This window comes from Chinchilla lanigera, unplaced genomic scaffold, assembly GCF_000276665.1.
Source record: "Chinchilla lanigera isolate Chin_1 unplaced genomic scaffold, ChiLan1.0 scaffold00024, whole genome shotgun sequence".
Lineage (NCBI taxonomy): Eukaryota > Metazoa > Chordata > Mammalia > Rodentia > Chinchillidae > Chinchilla > Chinchilla lanigera.
In genome coordinates, this window is record NW_004955425.1 from 743289 (window position 1) to 752359 (window position 9071).

The 9071-nt window shown below is 41.4% G+C and overlaps 1 long non-coding RNA gene across 1 annotated transcript; it reads left to right on the plus strand.

The window, feature by feature from the left end:
- Positions 1 to 12: 12 nt before the first annotated feature.
- On the plus strand, positions 13 to 1814 carry LOC106148651. Its single transcript, XR_001234299.1, has 2 exons — positions 13 to 582; positions 702 to 1814. It is a non-coding gene; the product is annotated as an uncharacterized LOC106148651 (long non-coding RNA).
- Positions 1815 to 9071: the final 7257 nt, after the last annotated feature.

Sequence of the window (9071 nt, forward strand, 5' to 3'; positions counted from 1 at the left end):
GGGTGGGGGCAGCTGGCCCCAGGCGAGGAGCGGCCGGGTCGCTGACGGGGCTGTGCCTTGGCAGGCCGCAGAGAGCCTTCCCGGACGGCGCGCTCCCTGGAATAACGGTGGCCCAGATTATTGCCCGGGGCTCCTCTTAAACTCACAACTGGAGAGTGCCAGGGCTCCTAGAACCGCTCCAAAGAGAAGGCACTCCGGCCCGAGCTGCGTTCCAGCGGGGGGCCGGGGACTAGATTTAAGGTGCTCCGGTCTCGGGGCGGCTCCTGCCCATTTCACTGGGGAGCTCCCGGGCCCCATCATTTCTTTGGGATCGCGGCAGAAGCTGCTCAGGGCAGGACTCAAGGGGAGGACCAGGTCCTACCGCGCCAGTCAGAGGCTGTGAAGTCCTTTTGGATGCGACGGGGGCTGCTTCGTGTCCTTTCTCCCCAGCCCCGGGGCTCACTGCTGCAGGCAGCCCGGCCCCTCCGTTTTGCACGTGCTTTGTGTTGAAGCCAGGGCGCTGTCCCTCCCAGTGCAGCGTGGCCTCCTGTGCAAAGGGCCAATTTCTTGATTGACGCCCCCCTGCGGTCACCACACCTAGAGGTGAGTCGTTTCCTCGGAGGTTCTCTATTAATCCGCGAAATAGATTTCCGAGCTTTTTCTGTTGGGTTTTAAAATGTTATTATTAAATCTACATCTTTGAACTATTTGTCCAATTGCAGTGGGACCGAAGTAAGAAGACTGGACCGGGAGCCGAACTACCTGGGTTCGAGTTTCACTTCGCACATCTTTGTTGAGCAACTGCGGTGTGCCAGAGCGAGCAAGACGTACAATGCCTGTCCCCACAGAGGCAGGAAACAGATTTAACCAGTGACATACGTGTGCTAGGAAGGAGACGTGCACAACGCGCTGAAACCTTATGACAAGGGGACACCACCTAGTTGGGAGAGGGGTTGGGGGAACTGTAGGGAAGGGAAAAACTTCCCAGGGGACTGAGGTGTAAAAGATAAGTAGGTGTCAACAGGACTAGGGTGAGAGAGGGGCACATTCCAAGTGCAGAGAATAATAGCACGTGAGTGTTGTCAGCTAATAGTCTTGGTCACTTCACCACCCTGAGCTTTTCACATCTAAAGGACTTAGGCATCTTTCAAAATCAAATGACAGACAAGAGCAGCAAGCACAGACAAACCTAGGGAGCATAATATGCTCGACTTAATTTTTTAAAAGCTTGGGGTAAGAATATAACTATCTCTGTGTTTGCCCTTTTATATAATACACAATTAATATTGGCTGTGCAAATAACTTTGGCTGAGGACAGGGATGAGGCTGGATAGAGAATATGTATCTTGTGAATATTTTGAGAATTGAACCATGTGCATGTGTGATCCATTTATGGTATAACTGAGCCCTTGAATAAGTGGCTGACTGAAATGTTGAGGGAGGGAAGGTACAGGGTGAACTGAAAAACTATGTTGCCAGAAGGCATGGTGGGGCAGGCTCCCTTGAAGGTGCTTGCAGGGGATTAGCTAAATTTGGGGAGATTGCGCTTCAAAAATACAGTGTAGATGATAACACACTGAATACAACCCCTCATGAGTTCATGGTGATAACTCAAAGTGAGAGAAAGGGGTAGAGGCTGGGAAAATGAAGAATACCAGCTAACAAATGTAGAAAGTTGACACAATCAGAAAATACAACATTTCCTTCAAGACAATCATCCTTGGACACCACAACTGATGGGTTAAATGTCAAAGATGAGGAATCTCACAAGGTCTTATGGTATCACCCCAACTGATTGGACTCTAAGATTTTTAAATAAATAAATAAATATATGACTTGTTCAAGGATAATGAAGGAATGTAAATATGAATAGGTGTTAGATGAGAATATTAAATTAGTGTTGTCACCGGGCATAGTGGTGCATGTCTGTAATCCTAGCACTCAGGAAACTGAGGCAGGAGGATAGTAGCAAGTTCAAGACCAGCCTGGGCTACAAAGTGAGCTCAAGGCCAGCCTGAACTGCACAGCAAGACCCTGTCTCAAAAAGACATAAATAAATAAATAAATAAATAAATAAGTGTTCTCAGGTGTGATGTTGTTATGGTGAGGTATATTGGAAAATGTGTTGCAATTCTTGATAGATATAAATGAAAGTATTTAGGGATGATGGATCATATCTGCAGCTTACTTTCAAATAGTTCAGTGTACACATATATAATACTTATATACATTGATACACATATGTACACATAAAGACATTAAATAAACTATATATATATATATATATATATATATATTTTTTTTTTTTTTTTTGGTATCGGGAATCAAACTCAGGACCTTGCACTTGTCAGGCAGGTGCTTATGCCCCTGAGCTATATCTCCAGCAAGACATTAAATAAACTAAAGCTTCTCTAGGTTTTAAAGTTTTCAACATAAAACCTGGAAGAAAAGTATAATTTTGAATGTTAAAAATGAAAGCACTGCTACATTTTTTGAAAGTTAAAAAGTTGTAAATTATCTGTTAAGTCTGCATATAATTGTAGGTAGCACCCTGCTCCTGGAATCATCAGTGGAGGGTTTTTGGGGGATCATCAGTCTCCATGGATCGGCTCTCACGTCTGCAGACTCCACTAGCCATCATTCTCACTGCATGGCTTGCAGGAGAACTTAGTCTGTTTGGTGCTCCAAGAGCAGATACAGGTTCTAGAGACCAAGAAAGGACAGTTGTTTGAAGTTCAAATGTGTCTTCAAAAGTCATATTTGATCTTCAAAGTTCGGGACCTCAGTGAACTAAGCAAATAACTATTTTTCTCACAAAATGTTTGTCCCTCATTTTGTTTTTCTTCATTTGGACCTTCCACCTAGCAAGTAACTGGGATGGTTACGCCTGTTCATTTACTGCCTTTACAGAAATCACTAACCAGCCTTCACACACCATCTTGAAAAATAGTATGAGTTGGGAGTACTAGTTTATTCTGGGGTTGACGCAGCCACGAGCCAAAAAGACCTAAATCTACAAACACCTGCCTCAAATATTAAAATGCCAGGGAACCAGGCGAGGTGGCACACGCCTGTAATCCCAGCACTCGGGAGGCTGAGGTAGGAGGATCACTGTGAGTTCGAGGCCAGTCTGAAGTACAAAGTGAGCTCAAGGCCAGCCTGAACAGCATAGCAAGACCCTGTCTCAAAAACAAAAACAAAAAAAAGACCAAAAAAAAAAAAGTGCTAGGGAGATGACTATTAATAATCACTAGTACTAGAGAAATGATCTCTAATTATTAAATAATTACTAGTGAAGGAAGCATCATTCCTTTCTTTGATGTTGCCACAGACCCTGGGAAGTGGATATAGATCTTTAAAAAGGCAGTGGTATAACATTCCAGTTCAGCTACATAATCCTCACCAGCAAATTGAAGCACTTAATTCTGTTAAGCTATATAACACTACTTTTCCTAAACCCAGTCGTCAGACCCATGTTCACTTTGCTGTAGTTAAAAAAAATTACAACCACATTTGTGAATGTCACATTTATTGAACTACATAATTTTTAATATCACTTGTGTGGGTTTTATAGTTTGTTTTATTGTTTTAGAAGTCATTTGGGGCTCTAAAAAAACTAGATTTTTCCAACATTGTCCTTATGATTTTTTTTCACACAGTCAAAACTAATAAAACAAAACTGTTGTAGCTATTTAATTCAAAATCTCTTGGAGTTTCAATATTTTTTCTCTGCTGGATACTAAAACCAATAAAGCTACATGAGATTTTAATTATATACCAAATTAAATAAGACTCTCCCCCAAAATTTGGCACCATTTATTTTCATCTTTGTTCAAAAGGCCAGATTTTGTAAGAAGAAAAGGTAGTTCTCACCTCTAATTTATCAGGTAAGAACTTATGTAAACTTTTTGCAACTTATTTCCAATAATTAACTATATGTAGAGGTAAAATTCCAAATTAGTTGGGCTTAAAAGCACAGATGGATTTTGTTACAGTAATTTAGTTCTAGTTCTACTTACAGGACTTCTTACTTTGTTGGAATAACAATAATTTTTGGTTTTTCTTTTTATTTCGCCATACTGGGGCTTGAACCCACAGCCTTCACACTGAACTACACTCCTAGGCCTTTGTTATTTTTTATTTAGAGACAGGGTCTGGCTAAATTGCCCAGGCAGAACATGGACTTGCAGTCCTGCCTCTGCCTTCCAAAGATCTAGGACTATAGACTTGAGCTACCACACCAAGTGGAATGAAAATAATTTATTAAATCTCATATCAAGTTGTTTTATTTATTTGACATAATCTAATTAGTACTTTAATGTTTTACTAACTTAACAAAATGCCAGTATCAAATAGAAATGTCTCACATCCATGTCATGAATACGTGTGTGGTAAGCAATAATTACTTTGTCATCTCTTCACCCATGCTCTTTCCTCATTTTGCTGGAATTTATTTGTTTTATTTGCTTTGTTTTGGTTTGGTATGGTGGTGCCGTGACTCAAACTCACATCCATGCATGCTAGGCAAGTGCTCTACCACTGAGCCACACCTCCAGCCCCCTTGTCACATTTTACATGCCAGTGTGTGCCACAAAGCACCGTAATGTGGGTGAATTTTACTGACTGTGGAACCTGAGGTAGGATTTATAATATTTATTCAATATAAAAATTGATAAAGAACTTAATAATAAGAGCACAAGAGCTGAACAGGCATTTCTCCAAAGAGGATATTCAAATGTCCAATAAACACATGAAAATATGTTCTAAACTGGGAGTGGTGGTGCACGCCCACAATCTCAGCATTAGGAAGGCTGGGGCAGGAGAACTGACATGAGTTTGAGGGAGGCCAGGCTAGGCCACATAGCAAGTTCAAGGCTAGCCTGGACTACAGAGCAAGACCCTGTCTCAGAAAAAAAAAAAAAAGATGTTCTACATCATTAATCATCAGGGAAATGCAAATTAAAACCACAATGATGTACCACTTCTTACACACTAGGATAGCTACAATAAATTTTTTAAAAAGTATTAATGAGGATGTGGTGATTTAGGACCCTCATACTTTGCTGGTGGCAATGTAAAATGAAGCAACTACTTTGAAAAACAGACTGGCAGTTCCTTAAAAGGCTAAACACAGAGTCCTGTTCCAAGGGAATACTGTAATTCCACTCCTAGGTATGTACTCAAGAAATGAAAACATGTTCGCACCAAAACTTGTTCACAAATGTTTGTAGCAGAATTATTCATGGAAATATACTAGCCAAAAACGTGAACAACCCAGGGCCTCAAGTGATGAGTGGGTAAATAAAATGTGGTCTATCCGCACATGGAATATTAGTTGTTAATGAAAGGGAATGAAGTACTGATCCACACTATAACATAAATGAACTTTAGAACTATTTTTTTCAAAAAGAAGCAAGGCACAAAATACCATATATTGTGTAACTCAATCTATATCAAATGTCCAGAGTAGTCAAATCTATAAAGACAGAAAGATTTGTCTAAGGCGAGAAAAGTTGGAAGTACATGAAGGATAACTGCTGATGGTTTCAGGGTTTCTTTTGGGGATGAAAATATTCTAAAAGTTATTGTGATGGTTACACAATGTTGTGACTGTCTTAGAGAAAAATACTTTAAATTGTATGGTCTATGAATTATATCTCAGTAAGTGTCATATAATTATAAATAATATAAGGCTGTAATGTTATATGGTAGCCAGCAATCTGACCTACAATAACTTTAACAAGTTTTAAAATACCTAAAGTGAGATTTTAGCATATAATCTAGGTCTAAGGAGGGGCAGCAAAATTCCTAGGCAGCAACTTTTGAGAAAGTACCAGAAATGATGGACCAGGATTCTGGCAGTGTGGTCCATGGGACTTTCTAATCAACAGCCCAACCTGCTCCTCTGCATCCTGTGCCCCTTCATTATCACTGTGCCACCAGTAAAGTCCCCTTCTAATCCCCGCCCGGAAGGGAGAGGAAGAACGTTGCCAAGGAACCAAATATCAGAAGGAAAAAGACAGTCTGGATTCTAGTCCTGATTTTTAAATTTTCATGAAGTCATTTTAAATTTTATGGGCACAGAGTTCCCCTATCCTTAACTCTAAAGATCTTCTTCTAAGAAAAAGGAAAAGACAACAAAGTCATGGTGCCAGGCCAACACAGTGGGCACAAGATCTGACTGTTTTTCAGGTGCGTGCATGCGTGCGTGCGTGTGTGTGCGTGTGTGTGTGTCAGAGAGAAGAGAGAGTTCTGAGAATGGTGGCTGGCAGAACATTGTGGAGATCCAAAATGGGGGGATTTACCGGCACTAAGAATGATCACCCCTAGAAAAATGGAGGCTTCTGGGTAAAGACACTGCCAGTTAACCTATAGGAGCTCACCCTCCTTTTCCACAAAGACTTCATCTAAGTTCAAGTATTATCTGGCTCCCCCCACCTGTGAAATGGGCCTGAAATACTGACTTATTGAAGACTTGTTCATCAAAGAAATTGGGACTATTAAAGGTGGAAAATATTACTCGCACCAAGGTTTGACTCAGAAAGGAAATCTTTAGCTGAAAATACAGGTGTCAGCTCAGCACTGTGGCAAATGGCTGTAATCCCAACATTAGGGAGGCAGAGGCAGGAAGATCACTGCAAGTTTGAGGCCAGTTTAGGTAACACAGTGAGTTCAAGGCTAGCCCCAGCCTGAACTACATAGCAAGACCCTGTTAAAAAAAAAAAAAAAAAAAAAAAGAAAGAAAGAAAGAAAGAAAGAAAGAAAAAGAAAAAGAAAAAAAAGATAGAAATTACAGGTCTGACAAGAAACATTGGTTGCTTAGAAGAAGGAAAATGGATGATGGTGGGTACATAGAGGACAATGAGCTAGGAAGTGGCCTATATAGTATATAATTTTGTACTGTTTGAATGTTGAATCCAGTTCCCACATAGTCTTTGGTATGTAGTAGGGGCTCAATAGATATTTTTGACAATGTGAATGAGTGGAATCAAACATGATTTTCTATTCAAGCACCACTATTTCAACTCAGCTTTGATTTTTTTCCTTCCTTCCCTCCCTCCTGGATATAGAAGGTGGTGTTACCCAGTAGTTAAAAGCCTTGACCTTATTTGACACTTTCTAACTCTAGGACCTGGGACAAGGAACTTACCCTTTCTCAGCCTATGGTGGTTTTGTTTAGTTTTTTAAGTGTTGTCCTTTCAGTGAGCATTGAATCCAGGAGCCATACATGCTAGGCAAGGATTCTACCACTGAACTGCAATCCCCAGGGGTTTTCATTATTTATTTTGAAACAGGCTTTGCTAAGTTGCACACACTGGCCTCAAACTTCAGATCTTCAGACTCAGGACTCCACAGTGGCTGGGATTAGAGGTGGGTGCCACTGCACATGGTTCAGCCTGTGTTTTTAAATGTTGTTTCGCTTTTATTTTAGCCTCTCCAAAAGGTGGACTAATAATCACAGTTATTATGAGGATGAGAAGTACTGCTTTTAACACTTTTAGCACCGTGCCCAAACCAGACCTCAACTTCCTTCTGTTTGAGGGGAGTAGAATAAAATGTGCCTGAGATCAGAACAACAGCTGTGAAGAACCTAGCTGAATCCATCTTTGCTTTTCCCAAGTTGAAGGACAAAAGATTTTTGATTCATTATTTTTACTTCATATGCAAAATACCATAGTGCATGACTTCTGCTGAGGAAAAACAGAAATTGACAAGAGGAACGGGTTTGTACATTTCTAAGGCCCTTGCTCGTTTAGAAAGATGATTTTAACTGGTTCCTCCTGAGTTTCCAATCTTGACTGTTGGTGTCTCCAACTGCTCAGTTACTCTGGCTGGGAAGGGGAAACATTCTTCGTGTTTAAGGAAAGGGGAAGGAAAGAGGAGAGGAACTTCAATGGTTGCAATGGACACAGCTGAAAGGGGGAAACAAGCAGATGTGTGCCCAGGCTGATTTGCGGGACTGAACTTAATGAAACAGGGAATAGTCCTCAAGACCAGAGGGGACGCCATGGTCTGATGGTTCCTAGCGAACAAGGGCTGTGTCTTAGTCATCTCTGTTCCCTCAGCATCCTGTACTGCACCTCGCTCCGGGTGGACATCGTCAAGTACAGGTCACTGGCTAACACCCTTGCATCATTCAGAGGAATACATCAACTGAAAGCTCAGCCCTGACCTAACCCCACCCAAGTGCAAAGGACTTTCTGGGCTTCTAGAAAAAGCCCATTCTGTTTCTGGAGTTGTAAGGTAAATATCAAGTGAAGCAAAATGTAGTCTTCTTAAAGGGAATGAGGACAAGGAATACACGCAGGACCGCAATAATAATGACAACTGCTGTGGCATCACCACGGTGGCAATAATAGCAGTAATGAGAATGACAATAGAGGTCTGGAGATATAGCTCAGTGGCACAAGTGCCTGCCTGGCAAGCGCAAGGTCCTGAGTTCCATTCCCGGTACCAAAAAAAATAAGAGAATGACGGTAAGAATGGAAAGCAGTGTCCCCTAGACTTTAAGGACAAGGCGCTGAGGCAGTGTTTCCCAGACCCTTCTCTTTCATAAGCTTGAGGAGGACCGGGAAGATAGTTCAGGAGCACGGCGCCTGCCTGGCAAACACAGGTCCTGAGTTCCATTTCTGGTACAAAACAAAACAAACCACACACACACAAACATAATCTTGAGGAGCACTGACTACTGAGGTAGAGAGGAAGATGTCACACCTCAGGGCCAGGTCTTGGAACTGATACAGAACCAGCCAGAAAATGACTATAAGCGCTTTACAGCTTCAGGGAGAGAAGCCTCAGGAATTTTCCCTGCATTTTGAGAGGCTAGTAGATAGATGATAATGCCATTTTACAGAAGAGTATTTAAGCCCAGATAAGTTAGACAACTTGTCCAAAATAGCAAAGCAATGATTTAATCTCATGTAAGGGCTTTCTGTGGTTGCATAAACTCTTTGCCACTGGCTCAGCAATAGTGACATGCAAGAGACTATTTATAAATAAGAAACCCATAGTTCTATCTTTATTCCCTGCGAATGTACCCATTTCTAAGTAATCTAGAACAGCAAAGTATAAAACAGGAAATCCCCATAAAA